Genomic DNA, 18756 nt, shown 5'->3' on the forward strand with positions numbered 1-18756 from the left:
TTATTAATGCCATAGGGTACATATAACATACTGTAAGTACTGCTGTAGGGTGCATAGTGCTTATAAGTCCTGCGATAGACTGCATATTGTTTATTAGGTCTTATATTGGGTGCATCTTGTTGAATAGTACTGCTATTAAGTGCATATTACATATTATTGCTTCATCTGCCAACCAGTATATATGAAACAGTAATGACATAGGGATAGCAGAAGGAACCACAGCAGGGGATCAGACATTTAACACTTTTCTGATGGAGAAAATTTTTCATGCGGTGGGAACTTGGTAATACAAAAAGTATCAGCCACGTAAAGTAATAGGACAAATAAGGATGGGTAATTAGCCAAATGATCAGGCAGTGAGTGACTGTAACTTGTAGTTTACTAAGCAGTTAGAATCAATAATGCAAAACAGAGTCACAATGGCAAAGATCATGCATGCACTACAGAGTAATACAAAATAGGTTATGTACACTGCACAAACATGGATTCTTCACAGCAAGGTCTATTTGGCTCAGTCAGGGCAATGTGGCTGCATATCATTTAAGACTCTGTAACAACAGAGAATATCTGAGAATTTCTACTTCGTTAAAACAGTACAGAACACAAACAGCTCTGGTTCTGTTCCGGAGAAGCTGTGTTCTATTAGGCCCCAACCTAGCTGCCTGCATGCCAGTTCTGACAGTGGAGGGCCTCTCACCTGGCTGCAGGTCCAGCTAAATTTGTATGCCTCATCATATGTGACCTTTCTGAGCTGCTGATGAATGGAAACTGATAAATGTAATTTTCATGGTTGTGTCTCGGAACCCAGGGAACTGCGGGGAAAAGAGTTAAAGGGGACTACACCTGCAGCTGAGCATGGTAATTTGGCACTTCGCTACAGATCATGAAAGTGTCACGTTTGGTATACTTATAGGTATATATCAGACCTAAAACAAAAACAACTTGTGAAGGAATAAAGTAAGAGGAGTACTAGGAAACCGGAAGAGAGACTGTATCTTTAAGGGAAGAACAGGTACTGTAAATCTATAAGGGGTCAATGTGCTTCTCCTGAAGGGGGTTATTGGTAATACTGTGCTCCATAGCAGCTCAGACTGGGCTATGACAGCTTATGTAGCAGCCCACACACACACAGCCATCCCAACTACAACAGCTCTAGTCACGGATGCGCAGAGTGGCATCACAAAGAGAGGAGAGAGAGCCGGACAGAGACACTGTGATTGGCTGCAGTGCAGCTTGGGAAAGGAAGAGCCAGCCCATGGAACTGTAAAGGACTGCTGGAAGCCGCCTGGAACTATGGGTATATAGTCTCTAGAAGACAGCTTATTTTAGGCAAAGTACTGTATGAGACTAAAAGTTCCAGGGGAAATGGTGGGCTGGGAAATGAGACAAAAGAAAGGAGACGCCTGGACTGGGAAAGTCTCATGTGTGGAGTGAGAGGTGATGGTTGTAGTGGACTGCTGAGGCAGAGATACTGCAGTTGGGGAAATTCAGTGAGCCGGAAAAGAGGGGTGTCACTGCCTATATAAATAATGGTCACAACAGTGTCTAGAGTTGTCACCATACCTTGGGTTCCGTGGGAAGCACTCCATAAAAGTTCAGTGTTCCGGACACCATGGAACAGGTGAAGGCTTCACAATGGACTGCATAGTGGTGAGAGGCCACTGGCCACCATTTCATTACCCTCCTCTAACTTGGAACTTACTTTTGGGACTTACACCCTTTACCGTGGCCTTCACTTAAGCGCTTCAATGAAGGATTTTGGGCTCCAACATTTTGTACCACGATTGGCCAATGGGAGGGGTTTAGGAGAGACTCTAGGACCTTTCAGTCTCTAGACAAGTATTACCTTTAGTTAGGATTCCCCTAGATTTAGGATTCAGGCAACTGCAAGGAGTCCAGGAATACATGGCCCATACATTGTCTTTGTCTTTGCTGTATTGTACACCTTTGTTTTACTTTGTGACTATTGCTGTTGCCTTTTTTTGTTTGTTTGTTTCTTTGGTTGATGAATAGCCCAAATAAATGCTCCCTCTTTAGCCTTGGTGTATCAGAGGGTGTTGTATGTCAGAAGAGCCCACAGAAATTAGGGTGCCTTGCCTGGGCTCTGTGACTTACGCATGTATTTGCAAATGTGTGCAACTAAACCCCTGTTTTAATGCATACTGTTGGATAGGTCAGTTCAGTTGGTCTCAGGTTGGCTGGTAAGTTGAGCGTGGACATTTCCTTGGTTTGGTTTTACATGTGTTGCCCTTCCAATACTCCTTGCTGCACTCACCAGTTATAGGTGGGGGCAGTAACCACTTGTTTGTACTGTGAATTATATTGTCCACAGTGAATTATATTGTCCAACGCACTGACACCTTTGCTGCCATAGTGCTATGTGCTGGGTTTTCAGTGTGCCTCTGTGCCTTTAAGGGGGAGTGGGCTCCTTCCAAGTTTACCTGCCTTCCACCTGTCTATTAAAATGCATGTGCTTCCATTGTTGGAGACTCACAGAAATTAGAGTTAGGTCACAGAAAATGGGGTGCCTTGGACTCACAGAAATTAGAGTCAGGTCACAGAAAATGGGGTGCCTTGGACTCACAGAAATTAGAGTCAGGTCACAGAAAATGGGGTGCCTTGGACTCACAGAAATTAGAGTTAGGTCACAGAAAATGGGGTGCCTTGAACTCACAGAAATTAGAGTTAGGTCACAGAAAATGGGGTGCCTTGGACTCACAGAAATTAGAGTCAGGTCACAGAAAATGGGGTGCCTTGGACTCACAGAAATTAGAGTTAGGTCACAGAAAATGGGGTGCCTTGGACTCACAGAAATTAGAGTCAGGTCACAGAAAATGGGGTGCCTTGGACTCACAGAAATTAGAGTCAGGTCACAGAAAATGGGGTGCCTTGAAATCACAGAAATTAGAGTTAGGTCACAGAAAATGGGGTGCCTTGGACTCACAGAAATTAGAGTCAGGTCACAGAAAATGGGGTGCCTTGGACTCACAGAAATTAGAGTTAGGTCACAGAAAATGGGGTGCCTTGGACTCACAGAAATTAGAGTTAGGTCACAGAAAATGGGGTGCCTTGGACTCACAGAAATTAGAGTCAGGTCACAGAAAATGGGGTGCCTTGGACTCACAGAAATTAGAGTCAGGTCACAGAAAATGGGGTGCCTTGGACTCACAGAAATTAGAGTTAGGTCACAGAAAATGGGGTGCCTTGGACTCACAGAAATTAGAGTCAGGTCACAGAAAATGGGGTGCCTTGGACTCACAGAAATTAGAGTTAGGTCACAGAAAATGGGGTGCCTTGGACTCACAGAAATTAGAGTCAGGTCACAGAAAATGGGGTGCCTTGGACTCACAGAAATTAGAGTCAGGTCACAGAAAATGGGGTGCCTTGGACTCACAGAAATTAGAGTTAGGTCACAGAAAATGGGGTGCCTTGGACTCACAGAAATTAGAGTCAGGTCACAGAAAATGGGGTGCATTGGACTCACAGAAATTAGAGTTAGGTCACAGAAAATGGGGTGCCTTGGACTCACAGAAATTAGAGTTAGGTCACAGAAAATGGGGTGCCTTGGACTCACAGAAATTAGAGTCAGGTCACAGAAAATGGGGTGCCTTGGACTCACAGAAATTAGAGTCAGGTCACAGAAAATGGGGTGCCTTGGACTCACAGAAATTAGAGTCAGGTCACAGAAAATGGGGTGCCTTGGACTCACAGAAATTAGAGTTAGGTCACAGAAAATGGGGTGCCTTGGACTCACAGAAATTAGAGTTAGGTCACAGAAAATGGGGTGCCTTGGACTCACAGAAATTAGAGTCAGGTCACAGAAAATGGGGTGCCTTGGACTCACAGAAATTAGAGTTAGGTCACAGAAAATGGGGTGCCTTGGACTCACAGAAATTAGAGTCAGGTCACAGAAAATGGGGTGCCTTGGACTCACAGAAATTAGAGTCAGGTCACAGAAAATGGGGTGCCTTGGACTCACAGAAATTAGAGTTAGGTCACAGAAAATGGGGTGCCTTGGACTCACAGAAATTAGAGTCAGGTCACAGAAAATGGGGTGCCTTGGACTCACAGAAATTAGAGTTAGGTCACAGAAAATGGGGTGCCTTGCCGGGGTTCTGTGGCTTACAAATGTATTTGCAAACGTGTGAAACTAAGCCCCTGTTTTTAACACAAACTGTTGGACCGGTCAATTAATTTGGTCGCAGGCTGGTTGGTAAGTTGAGCTTGGAAATTTCCTTGGTATTGTATTGCCAGAATAGATGTTATCATCCAGAATCAGGGGACTTGTTTGCGTACGCTTTGTGGTCAAGTAAACATTCTTCTCTAATGTGTACTTTGTTCAATAAAGCTTTTTGGAAAAAAAAAAAAAGTAAACATAAAAAAGGCACTTCCATGTGCAGATTTTGCACATTGTTTTTAGAATGGAACCCTTTAATTAGAAAGGTTGTCAGTGTGTGTGTGTGTGTGTATACAACATCATAACCAGCAGGTGCCATAGATACAGTACTGCTATATAAACATACCTCCCAACTTTAGAACTTGAGAATGAGGGAACCTTGATGGTGGAGTTAACCTGCAGCGAGCTCCATATACCTATATACCTATATACCCCTGGGTACGGTTTGTACCTATAGGTAAGCCACAAGGCTTACCTATAGGTACTGTAAATATCTCCTAAACTTGCACTGTTTAGGAGATATTTACATTGTATGCAGCCAATGACATCATGGGCGCATGCGCTCTGAAGGAATCGGCGTTCCCTGTGCCGTGACCGGCGGCTCCGGCACGCATGCGCAGCAGTGACGTCACGCGGCTCCGACTAGTCACAGAGCCAGAGTCCACAGACCCGGAAGGAAGACAGGCGAAGATGGAAGCAGCCTCCAGCGGGGATGACGCAGGCTTCGTTTGCAGGTAAGTGTCACATAATGTGCTAGTATGCAATGCATACTAGCATATTATGCATTTGCTTTGCAGGTAAACAAAAAGATGTATTTTTCCCCAAGACTTTACTTCCTCTTTAACAGTGACAGGGGCTTAGGCTGCATGGTAAAACAAAACCCAGACTTCATTATACCTACAAAATGTGCCACAAGAATGCACCTCACAGACAGACACATATAAACCTCAGAAAAATCACTACAATTTAAAAAAAGAAAAAAAAGCTTCCATTGCATGGTTCTGCTCACACTGAAAATAGACAAAAGGCTAAAACTTTGTCTGAGTCGACTTTAACCACTTCTGGACCGAAAGGTTTTCCCCCCTTAATGACCAGGCCATTTTTTGCGCTTCGGCACTGCGTTACTTTGATTGCCAAATGCATGGTTGTGTGACGCTGTACCCAAATAAAATGTCATTTTTTTCCCACAAATAGAGCTTTCTTTTAGTGGTATTTGATCACCTTTTCTAGCATGGATCTTTCCCAGCACAATTCCCCCTCCCCCTTCCCAGCACAATTTCTCCACCCAAATCCTCTTCCACCCCTTCAAATCTCCCTTCTACTACAAATTTCCTTCCTCTCTAAATTTCTTCCGCCCCCCTCCCCCCAATTTTCCCCTCCCCTCCAAGTTTTCTTCCCAAGACAAATCCCCCCAAGTTCCCATTCCCAGCACAAAACATCTGCTCACCCCTCCTCACTAAATCCTTCCAATTACCCCCTTTTAGTACAAACCTCTTCTCCCACACCCCCAAATAATGGCTAAACGCTGAACACAACAGTGTGGATAATTGTTGCCATGCAAAAAGCATTGTAATTATGGTATGTGTCCATGGCAAAATTGTAGATGCGTAAAAGGCATTGTGCTTGTGGCATAAGGGGGGGTGGTTGGGAGATGGTAAAAACACGCATTTTTATCACAGTGTCAAGGAGGCCTAAAAATGATCAGCACAGTAAGACACAACAAGTGCAAATACTTCAGCCATGCCCACAAATGATAAAGCCATGGCACGTGTACTGTATGATCCTCATCATGCTGACTTCCTAGTGCAGTGATGGCGAACCTTGGCACCCCAGATGTTTTGGAACTACATTTCCCATGATGCTCATTCACACTGCAGTGTAGTTGAGCATCATGGGAAATTGAGTTCCAAAACATCTGGGGTGCCAAGGTTCGCCATCACTGTCCTAGTGTGTGGCTGCAAAGCACGTGATCAGTTGCTAGGACGCCGGCGGTCCTAGTGAAAAAAGACTGCAAGGATTGATGGGGAGGGTGAGGGGGAGAGGCAGAGAATGCAGGCATACAGGAATGCTCGCTGGGTGTAGGATGTGAGAGCATGCATTGCATGCTTGCATCGCATCCAATGAGTAAACCAGCAGTGGCCTCTAGGATGGGGGAATAGTGTGAATCTCTTTCCAACCAGTGGCTACAGGAAAGAAATGTGTCTGGCCAGCCGTAGGTTGTGTAAAGATATACAGGCATTCACGCAATACTGATATCTCCTCAATCTATCCACCTTTACTATGCAAATCCAGCTGGTTCCCAACTGGCCCTGCCCACGTTTAATCCCTGGAATAGGTTAATGAGGTCCTCAGGGTGTTAGATCTAGAAACCGTACACCTCCATTAACTTGCAGAATGCCTCTTGACAGTACTATGTCATTCGCAACTTACTTGTCTCACACTGTTTGCCAGCATCTAAGACTACTTAGAATTGGACTTAGACTTAGAAAGGGTAACTTTATGTCGCAGCCTATAGTCCTTACATGTAGTGGCTGCTTTAGTCTTCTTTTTTTTTCAGGATAAGAACATTTTCAGAAAGTACAGAAAAGACATGTTGATCCTACTAAAAATGCCATATCCTTGCCTCTTCCTATGAACTGCATAGAAGAATATCTTACTTCTTAGCTATTTTCCATAGAGTACCTATTGCCCTGCCCCCCATGTAATGGAGTTGACAATATACAGTCATGTTTGTAGTCCCTATCAGGAGAGCAGCCTAGGGTGATAACCATGGCTCCCTCCATAAATACATTAGAGGAGTGATGTAGCTACCCAGTGAAAGGAAATGTGTGTTATTTGCAGGATTATCAGATCAAAATAAAGCAAAAGAAGCTTGAAAAAAAAAACAGCCACCCACCAAGCACTAGTAACCAGCAATATGAGGCATCTTTGGTTTAGGGTTTAGATTCACTTTAAACCAGCCCCAACCCTGCCACATTATTTAACATTTTAAAATGTTAAATCAGGTATCTAGTCCTATGGGATAAATCCAGTGGCGTATTTAGGTTTTGTGCTGCCCTAGGCCTGACTAAACTTGTGCACCCCCTAATTTATATATGACCCACCCCTTCCTGTAAAGGCCACACCACTTCCTGTTTATGACCCGCCCTGTCATCTGTAAACCACAGACCACAACCACAGTCTATCAGTGCAGCCTCATCAGTTCCCATCAGTGCAGCCTCATCAGTGCCCATCAGTGCAGCATATCAGTGCTGTCTTATCAGTGCAGCCTCATTAGTGTCCATCATTGCAGTTTATCAGGACCCACCATTGCCGCCTCATCAGTGGCCATCAGACCAGCATATTAGTGCCCATCAGTACAGCCTATTAGCGCCCATCAGTGCAGCATATGAGTGTCCATCAGTGCCTGGGGGCAGAGGAGAGTAGGCAGAGCATTTGGCTGCAGTGCCACACTTATTAGCATTGGCGGCCGTCGGGCCAGTTGTATTAAGTGTGGTAGGCGGCCTGCGGTCTGTCCGAATGTCCTGACCGGCCGGTATTATCATACTGGTAGGTAGCAGTGTAACCGCTTTATGGGGGTACCAGACTGATTTGCCTCCTGGACCCTGCCCTCCAGCCCAATTCACCACATAAGACTGGCACTATACATAAAGTGTAGTGCAAGCCGGCGGGGACCCTTTTCGTGTCGGGAGGAGGCTGTTTTTTTGCTGTATTGTTCAAGGCTCCATTTAATATCCCTTCTGGTAAGAGTCCATTCACTCTCTCCTTTGGGGATTGGTGCCAGCCTTACTCATTTGGAGCTTTCCTCTCCGCTGCATGATCTCTGGAGCAGAGCTATCTTTATATGCCCTTATTAATTCCATCTTCTGGTAAGCAGTAAAGCTGGTGGTGGGACGCTGAACCAGTGGCATAGCGTGGGTTGTCAGCACCCGGGGCAAGGCAAGTAATTTGCGCCCCCTAACCCGCGGGATTTTAGCACTCGAGTCTCTTCCACTAGATTAGTTAATCTTAGTTGCCTCGGACCCGCTTCCTGATTGGCCAGGAGGAGGATCCTTGTGACAATAGCGAATTTTCATTCGCTATTGTCACACAATGGGTGGGCTCGGGGGGCGCACTGCTCTGCGCCCCGGGTCCACCCTTTTTTGAAGCCTATTAGAGCCTCTGGCGCCAGGCTGCTGACACACTCGCTGCTAAACTGACTGAGCAGTGAGGAGAGGTGGCGTAGGCGGGGCTTGGCTTGCAACGCCACCCCACCCTACACCAGTGGACAGATGAGGCACAGTCCAGCCCCCGCCCTGACCCACCATTTTCAGCCATAGGGCGGCCGCGCTGGACAGCCCCCAGCCTAAAGATGGAGGCAGCCGCAGACAGTGTGTGAACTGTGTATGTCCGAGTCAGACAGACAGAGTGAAACTGCAGATGCGCCCCCCCAGATGTTGCGCCCGGTGCGGCCGCCCCCCCCTGCACCCCCCACGCTACGCCACTGCGCTGAACCTTCCTTCACGTGGTCTACACATTTCAGTTCTATTGTTTCTTCACTGGAAAGCTTTGGATATTGACCTTTATTCACCTGTTCACATCACATTTGGACTGTCTTTGGACATTTATTTGGATGGACACTATTGTTTGATACACAAGGGTGTTTTTTTTTTAATTCAGATGTATTGATTTACACTTGTTTTGTTACTACATTTATATACTGCAGCACCTATAAATTGCCACAGCACCCATTCATGTTTTGATGTTCATGATTGGATGTTTATTTGGTTAGCGCACCTGATTTTTATTCATTCACACCACATTATTATAGCCTTTTTGGAAAGCTGAGACCTGCAGAGTCAGTGTGGACATGTATAGTAAAGATCCATAGGACAAAATGCCTCGCTTTGTTTGGTCCACACTGGTACAGATGGTAGGCCTCCAAACAGAATAAATTTCCTCATTTAAAGGAGATCCTATGGCAGTTCATCCATGAAATGTCGCTTGTAAAGGCTGCTGGCCTTTATGACAATGAACATGCTAACATCTTTGGAAGTGCTAAGTAACCTTTATTGTAGGATATGTAAGTGTCAGTACACATAGCAAATGTGAGCGGTGCTGCTGAAATGATATGATCCTACTTTGTGCTTACAGACTCAGTCTACCTAAAAATGAAATTAAAATGTATCATGTATTGTTCACTGATCTGCTAATTTCTTATTATACATTATATTATTATAATTAATTATATTCTTAAATAGGTATTTCTTATCGACTATTACCAAAAACATATCTGGTTACATCTTTGAATTATGATATTTCTAAAGTACCAACAAATGAAATATTTTTGTTTATTTTCTTGTTTTTTTTTTTCAAATTGTAGAACACCCTTTTTTTAAGATTCCATTTACTTCAAATATAGTATACGCTGCACTAAACTAGGCCCAACTATCCTGCCCTGTAAAACAAGCCTGAACCCACCAACACTTAACCCTTCACTTGTTCCTTAACATCTAATCTCCATAACCCTAATGCTGGACATTAATAGATCAACATTTGCCTTGTTCAGAAGGACTGGCTGAATTTTCATCCATGTGAAGCTGTCCACATTCAACAGAAGTCAATCAAATGGGAATGTTGGAAAACTTTTGTCGATCAGCGTCTGCAGCCACTGATCATAGCATTGTGACCACAGAGGAGTCCCGCTGTCAAAATGCAATGTCTCAGCAGGGAGGATTCCTCTATCCACCTTACTTGTTTGAATGAAAAAAAAAATAATAATAATTATAATCTATGGCCAGCTTCACACTTAACCTTGGACCTGCAGAGAGTTTTTACATAGTTACATAGTAGTTGAGGTTGAATAAAGACAATAGTCCATCCAGTTCAACCTGTGTAGGTGTGTGTGGCCGTAATCATCTCTCATACCCCTGAATGTTCTGATCCTTGAGATGTACATCCAAGAGTCTTTTGAAAGCAATCATACTTCCCGCAGAAACAACCTCTTGTGGTAGAGAATTCCACAATCCTGTAGCCCTAACAGTAAAGAACCCCCTGCGTTGCCTGAGGTTAAAACGCTTCTCCTCTAATCGCATTGTATGCCCTCGAGTCCTCATGCAATCCTTTTGACTGAATAGCTTTTTTTCTATGCTGAGATCACCATTGAGGTATTTATAAATTGCTATCATGTCCCCTCTCAGGCGTCTCTTCTCCAGGGAGAATAAATCAAGCGATTGATTTTAACAATTAAACTCCCCCCCCCTCCTAACAATTGAACCCTGAAGTGAGCTATTTTGCTCCCCTTCAACTCCAGCACTTGATCCCCAACACTTAGCCTAACCCCTTGTGTTAGGCTAAGAGTGTTCTTGACTCTTAAAGATGAATTGCAATTATAGCAATTTTTACATAGTTACATTGGACCAGCTTGAACAAATATAAGTATTTATGTACCTTACTGACTAATGGTATAGTGTACAAAAAGACCCAGCTGATATATGTGGAATACATGTGTGTCTCAGTCTCAAAAATGTACATAAAGACAGAAACTAGAGGCCCACAGGACTTTACCACCAGCCACGTAGACCTACATCGGCTGACTTTGCGTGGTTGTACCGGGATGATGCCTCTAGCTAGAGGCATCATCCCGGTACCGTTTTTTAGAGCCGGTGGTCGACTTTCTGGTGGTAATGACCGATGTGGCTTGGGAGCCGCTTGATCGTTACCCTGGTGAGTGGGAGGGGACGTCCCCCCCCTCCCGCCGCCTTCCGCTGCTCTGCACGGGTCTCCCGTCCCACAGGGAGACCCGAGCACCCAGCCGGCGCATCCGAAGGCTGGATGGAGTCCAAATCTAAGCCAGATGCAGCATTTTCAGCGTTTTGAATACATGGAAGTGTAGTGGAGGGTTCTAGGGTCTTTTAGAACCTCGATCCCTAAATAAAGAGTACCTGTCACTGCATATTGCTGTCACAAGGGATGTTTACATTTCTTGTGACAGCAATAAAAGTGATCCGATTTTTTTTTAAAAAAAACCTGTGTTAAAATGAAAAAAAAATAAATAAATAAGGAAAAAAAAATTTTTTAGCCGCCCCACCGTCGCCGTTAGCTCGCGCACGAAAGAAAACATATACTGAAGTCGCGCCGCAAATGAAATCGCTGTTCAAACCATACATGTGAGATATAGCCAAGATCGCCAGTGCGTGAGCAATAATTTAAAAAAAAGAGCTCTAAACTGGTAACCGTTAAAAAATTTTAAAGCGTCGCCTATGGAGATTTTTATTGATCGTAGTTTGTCGCCATTCTGCGGGTGTACGCAATGTTGGGTATCTATTTACTCGGCATGACGTCATCTTTCACAATATACAAAAAAATGGGCTAATGTTACTGTTTTTTTTTTTTTTTAAATGCAGTGATTTTTCGTAATCTTTCCAAAGAAATGGCGTTTGAAAGACCGCTGCGCAAATACCGCGCAACAATAAATATTGCAATGACTGCCATTTTATTCTCCAGAGCCTTTGCTAAAAAAATATATATAATGTTTGGGGGTTTTAAGTAGGTGTCTAGCAAAAAATACTGATTTTAACTTGTAAACAAAAAGTGTCAAAAATAGGCTCGGTCTTAGGCTCGATGTACACGGGACGTTGGAAAAGGCAGTTTAGGAGCAGTTGGCGTTTTTTTCAGAAGCCCCTGACCCCACCTACATTTTATCTTATCTGTCCATGTACACAGGGTCGTTTACAGTCATTTGCAGGCAGTTGAGTTCAGGGACGTTTTTTGGAACGCAATCATTTGCGTTCGAACGTGTGTTTCCCGGCGTTTCAAACGCAAAAACGGGACCGAACGCGACTGAACGTGATGAAGTACGTTCAGCCACTTTATACGTTTTTTTTCTTCCATTCAAAATCAATGGTTCCCTATGATTTGAATGGAAGTCGCACCACAAGTTGGATCAGGATGATCCAACTTGCGGCGCGACTTGCGCTGTGAGAATCTTGAGGGGGAACTCCACGACAAAAATGGGGAAAAAAAATGATTATGCCGGTCTCCGGTCTCTGCAGCTTGTTATATAGCCATTGTGGGCGTGGCCGCTAGGTGACGTCTGTAAAATGAGGGGGCGGGGGTCTCCTGATGACGTCACCTAGCGGCCACGCCCACAATGGCTATATAACAAGCTGCAGAGACCGGAGACCAGCATAATCACCGGAGACATCGTCTGAGGAGGACCGGAGGAAGAAGAAGAGCTGAGGGCAAAAGAGCAGAAGAGCGGACAGCAAAAGAGCAGAAGACCAGAAGAGCGGAGAGGGAGAAGTCCAGAGTGGAGAAGACCGGATGAAGATTTTTAATAAACTTTCCAAAACGTCTCCTGTCGTTATTTACATACACTGCCTTTTATGGGGTGAATGTGTAGGGGTACAGTGTACCCCATACCCATTTACATAGGGAGGGGGTCCATGATCTGGGGGGCCCCCTTGTTAAAAGGGGCTTCCAGATTCCGATGAGCCCCCTGCCCGCAGACCCCCACAACCACCGGCCAGGGTTGTGGGGATGAGGCCCTTGTCCTCATCAACATGGGGGCAAGGTGCTTTGAGGTGGGGGGTGCAGAGCCCCCCCTGACCCAAAGCACTAACACCCCCCATGTTGAGGGCATGTGGCCTGGTATGGTCCGGGGGGGGGGGGGGTGGGACCGCTCGCTCACCCCCTCCCCCTTCCTGCCCTACCGGGCTGCATGCTCAGATAAGGGTCTGGTATGGATTTTGGGGGGGACCCCACGCCGTTTTTTCGGCATGGGTCTACCCTCAAATTCCATACCAGACCCTAAGGGCCTGGTTTGGAACCTGGGGGGGGACCCGCACGCAGTTTTTTTTCCCATTTTTGGCGTGGAGTTCCCCCTCAAGATTCTCACAGCGCAAGTCGTGCCGCGACTTGCGGTGCGACTTCCATTCAAATCAATAGGCTCCCATAGGGAACCATTGATTTTGAATGGAGGCAGAAAAAACGCTGCTAAAAACAACGTGGCCAAACGTGCAATAACGCAAATGGAAAAAGCTACTGAAAGCACGTTTAACAGCAGAATGTGAAAAATATATATTTTTTTCAGAATTGTCTGTCTTTTTTTGTTTAGAGCGCAAAAAATAAAAATCTCAGAGGTGATCAAATACCTTTAAAAGAAAGCTCTATTTGTGGAAAAAAAAGGACATCAAGTTTATTTAGGTACAGCATCGCACGACCGCGCAATTGTCCATTAAAGAAAGAAGGGGGGAGTGGTGGAACTTTACATGAGGCGCACGGTGGGATTTGCTGTACGTCTCCATCCCTAATATTTGTTGCAAAGAAAAGAGGTTGGGACTTTACATGAGAGACATAAATGAGTCGGCAGGGAAAATGTCAGCAGCATTTATTGATACATGTAAATAAAACATACATGGCAGATCAAAAATTATAACATCAAATAATACAATACAGATGAACACTCCCCAAGTACTATGAATGATGTCCGACAAAGCTAATTTCCAATAATATAGAGTAATAAACATATGCAGGATATAACAGAACTTGAAGTTCCAACTAATGGAGTAATTCAATATTTTAAAAAACATCATTGACTCAACGCGTTTTGTGGACCCAAATCGCCACTTCGTCAGGAGTAGATGTGTGTATTTTAGTAATCTATAAAAATGGGAAAATTAGGCATATATGAGGATAATGCAGAAGATGAAAAAAATAAAAAATGTAAAAAACGGGGAGGAGAAAAGGGACTTACATAGCGGCATGCAGAATGACATGGAGACTGGAACTGGCCCCAAATTGTCCATTAAAGTAACGCAGTGCCGAATCGCAAAAAATGGCCTGTTCATTAAGGGGGAAAATCTTCCGGTCCAGAAGTGATTAATCAAAGTTTATTTTTTAGAAAATGTTTTTATAATAAATAAATACAAAAAAAAATAATAATAATAGGTTATCTCACAAGGCAATGAAAGCAGCAGAAAATGAGTAGCAGCATCAATACATATAGTTCAATACCGCCAAATACTTCAAAAATGTTAGAGAATAACATTCATAGTACACCAGCATATTGTATGAATAGTGGCCCCTTTCACACATGCGGATCATATGTTTCATAAGTTCAGTCATGTCTTTTCAAAGAAAAAAACAGATGAGGTTTACATCACTTGTTTATCTATTTGTCATCCTTTTTTTCACATCCTGCAGCTAGAGTCCTTAACCACTTGAGCCCCGGAGCCATTTTTGTCACCGTTTTCCCGTTTACATCCGTTTTTTTGTCCGATACATTTTTTTAAATGGAACAAAAATAGGACTTTGATCTGTTCCAAAAAATAGATGCTGACGGAATTGGATATAAACAGATCTAAATGGATGATCATCCATTTACATCTTTTTTTCCATAGAGATGCATTGATGTCTGTTTTTCATCTGTCAACGGATGGATGAAAAACAAACAAACGTCTCACACGTGTGAAAGGGGCCTGCAGCAGATTGTCCCAACAGACACAAAACATATGCAACTTCTGTTATAGAACAAGGATAGAACGCAGGTCAGGTGACTGAACACTTCATGGACTGCATGCTTTTTCTAGATCATTAAAAAATACAAAAAAGGATTACAATGGCAATCCTGGCCTTTGCATATTCTACAAAAAGCCTTTAACCACCTCTGGACTGGAAGGATTTCCCCCCTTAATGACCTGGCCATATTTTGCGATTCGGCACTGCGTTACTTTAATGGACAATTGTGCGGTCGTGCGACGCTGTTCCCAAATAAAATTGATGTCCTTTTTTTCGGTGGTATTTGATAACCTGTGCGATTTTTTATTTTTTTGTGCTATAAACAAAAAAAGAGCGACAATTCTGAAAAAAACAAACAAACAATATTTTTCACATTCTGCTATATAACATTCCCAAAAAAAAAAAATGTAAAAATCAAAATCTTTTAACATTTTAGGCCAATTTGGTTTCTGTTACATATTTTTGGTAAAAAAATTAGCAATAAGCGTATTTCGAATTGTTTGCGCAAAAGTTTTTGTGTCTACTAACTACGGGAAAGAAGATTTATGTTATTTTTATTGTTTTTTTTTCTAGTAATGTCGGCGATCAGCGATTTTTAGCGGGACTGCGACATTGCGCGGACAGATTGAACCCGTGACTGACATTTTTGACACTTTTGGGGGGACCAGTGACATTACTGCAGTTATCAGTGCTAAAAATATGCACCGTTACTGTACTAATGACACTGGCAGGGAAGGGGGTTAACATTGTGGGTGATTAAGGGGTTAAATGTGAGCCTAGGAAAGTGATTCTAACTGTGGGGGGCGTGGCTTGTGAAATGACCATAGAGACCTGCGATCCTATATAGAAGGATCACAGTGGCTTTATGATCATTCCAGGGAGAAAAAAAAAAACGGTCAGCAGTGTACTTTTCACTCTGCGGGGAAAGATCGCAGGTGTGGGGCGGCAATCAGAGTTGCCTGCCCCATGTATCGGCTTCCCTGCTGACGAGCGGGGTTGGGAGCGCGCCGGTGGCGACGGGCTCTTGCCCCCTAGCTCCCTGTGCGCGACCGACGTATACCTACGGCGGTTAGCGCAGGAGTGGCTGCCTGCCGCAGTATAACTGCGGTGGTCGGTCGTAAAGTGGTTAACTTGTTTTTTTCCTCCTCCTCTCTCAGACCCCAAGGTCTAGCTCAGCTTTCCTTGTTATTACACTATTAAGGGTACTGAATTCCTGTATGTATCTCTAAACATTAGCTCTTATACATTTTAAGTGTAGCTCATTTATTCCTTTTTTTTTTTTGTTTTGTTATGATTCAACCTTGTAGTGAACATCTTTGTTGTATTATGCTTGATGTTAGATGACATACTTGGTTATCTGTACCTGTTGTATAATTGTATGTATAGGTGAATTTCATAAAATTAGAATAACATCAAAAAGTTAATTTATGTCAGTAATTCAATTTAAAAGTGAAACTTGTAAATTTGAAATAGATGCGTTACACATAGTGTGATATATTTTAAGCATTTCTTTCTTTTACTTTGGATGATTATGGCTTACAGCTAGTGAAAACCCAAATTTCATTATCTCAGAAAATTAGAATATTACGTAAGACCAATGAAAAAACTGACTGTGGAAACTTCACACTGGACCTCATGCAACCTAAATTCTGTGCCTCTCCACTCTTCCTCCAGACTCTGGGACCTTGATTTCCAAATAAAATGCAAAATTTTGCACAGTTCGTGATGAATTAGGGAGCCATGTTATCTACTGGTGTTGGTCCACTGTGTTTTATCAAGTCCAAAGTCAGCGCAGCCCTCTACTAGGAAATTCTAAAGAACTTCATGCTTCCTTTTGCTGACCAGCTTTATAGAGATGCTGATTTCATTTTCCAGCAGGACCTGCCCACACTGCCAAACGTGCCAATACCTGGTTTATGATCATGGTATCACTGTGCTTGATTGCCCGGCAAACTGACCTGACCTAAACCCCATAGAGAATCTGTGAGTTATTGTCAAAGATGAGAGACACCAGACCCAACAATGCAGACAAGCTGATTGCCTACTTGTCATGCCTCATTGATGCAGTAATTCATGCAAAAAGAGCCTCAACCAAGAGCCGCAACCATTCTCTGACCGGCTGTGTCCAATCACAGCCGGTCATAGAATGTAAACAAGCTGCGGTAGCTAGCTGGTGCCGGGCTCTCCCCCTCACACACTGATCCTGTGTGAGGAGGAGATTGCGGTAACAGCTAGTTACCATTTACAGTGTACAATAAAACACACTGATTGCCCACCAATAGAGGACTTGTCACCAGCCTATCAAAGTACCTGTCACCTATCCTTGACGGATGAAAAATGGACATCAATGCATCTCTATGTAAAAACGTATGACAACGGATGATCATCCGTTAACATCCGTTTTCATCTGCTTCCGTTAATGTCCGTTTTTTGGAACGGATGAATGCCCTATTTTTCATCCGTCAAAAAAAACTGATCGGACGAAATGGATGAAAAACTGATACATTTTGACGTGACTGAACTGATGAACTGAATGGACCGTATGTGTGAAAGGGGCCTTACTTTCACACAGATTAAAAAATATCCACTAATTTGTTTTTTTTTACTAAAGAGATGTAACAGTATACATTTTGGCCAAAATTTATGAAAAAAATATATTATTTGCAAAATTTTATAATAGAAACTCAAAACAAAATGTTTTTTTTTTTTCAAAATGTTTGCTCTTTTTTCACTTATAACGCAAAAAATGAAAAAACCCAGTGGTGATTAAATACTACCAAAAAAAAGGTCTATTTGTGTGAAAAAAATGATAAAAAATTTGAGTAATTATCATTTAAGGTGTGACAGCGCTGAAAGCTGAAAATTGGTCTGGGCAGGAAGGGGATGAAAGTGCCCTGTTTTAAAGTGGTAAACCTCCTCCCACCCAGGCAATGCGTATAAACGGCCGGGTGGGAGCTTCCTCCTCAGTGGACATTCAGAAATGTCCTTCAGAAGGAGGGAGATCGCACAGCAGCGTGCACATGCAGCTGCACAATCTCGGTGTGCCTGTGTCCCCTGGACACAGCGCAACCCCGTTCGGCAAGAGGACCCTGTGATTGGACCTCCTGATCACATGACAGCTGTGCCCAATCACAGCCATCATGTAATGTCAATAGAGCCGTTGTCACAGGGATTGGCTCTGCTTCTCCTCACATAGGGAGGAGAAGTAGAACAGACAGGGCTGGCAGGCGGCAAGCAATGAGCTGTTTTACTGCTCTTTACTCACTAACCTCCCTCTGCCAGTGTCCCCAACATATCAGTAAAGTGCCATCACCACACAGTGTCCCCCAGGGCCCAGACTGGCCTAACGGGATACCGGGAAATTTCCCGGTGGGCCGCCGGCCCTGGGGCCGCTTTAACATAGGGCCGCATTGCCGCTTTAACATAGGGCTGCATCGCCGCTTTAAGCATTGAAGCCGTGCCGCTGGGATGATGGCCGCTGCAGCCCCGCCCCCGGCCCCCGCTGCGCTTCAGGTAGAGTGACGGACGGTAGATATTTACTCTTCTACGTCAGCCGCTGTGAGCGGCATGATGTCACGGGGCGGCTGCACAGCGGGTGGATCAACTGACTTTGACTGGCTGTGGCTGCAAGACTGTCACGGGTGCGCCAACGCCGATCCCTCCTCCCACACTGTCCCACACAACAGAGAAAACTTCACGCGCCAGCAGCATGATGTGATTGCAGGTGAGCCTTAGAGTGTGCCTTCCTGCTGTCCCCTTAGATGTCCATGTCAGCTCTGTAACGGCCCCATCAGGGTGGGCAATGTGAAAATAAAAGTTTTCTTCTCTGCAAAGCTAGAAATGTGTATTTGACCTCTAGCAGGTTAGCGGCTCCTTGCAGCCCTCGGTTTTTTTTATCCAAACTAACTCCGCACATCCTCTGACATCTCTTGTACCATGTCCGCACAGCCATTGACATCGCTTGTACCATGTCCGCCCAGCCCCTGACATCTCTTGTACCATGTCTGCACAGCCATTGACATCTCTTGTACCATGTCCGCCCAGCCCCTGACATCTCTTGTACCATGTCCGCACAGCCA

Source organism: Pelophylax lessonae (assembly GCF_965119305.1).
Source record: "Pelophylax lessonae genome assembly, chromosome: 1".
NCBI classification, from domain to species: Eukaryota; Metazoa; Chordata; class Amphibia; order Anura; family Ranidae; genus Pelophylax; species Pelophylax lessonae.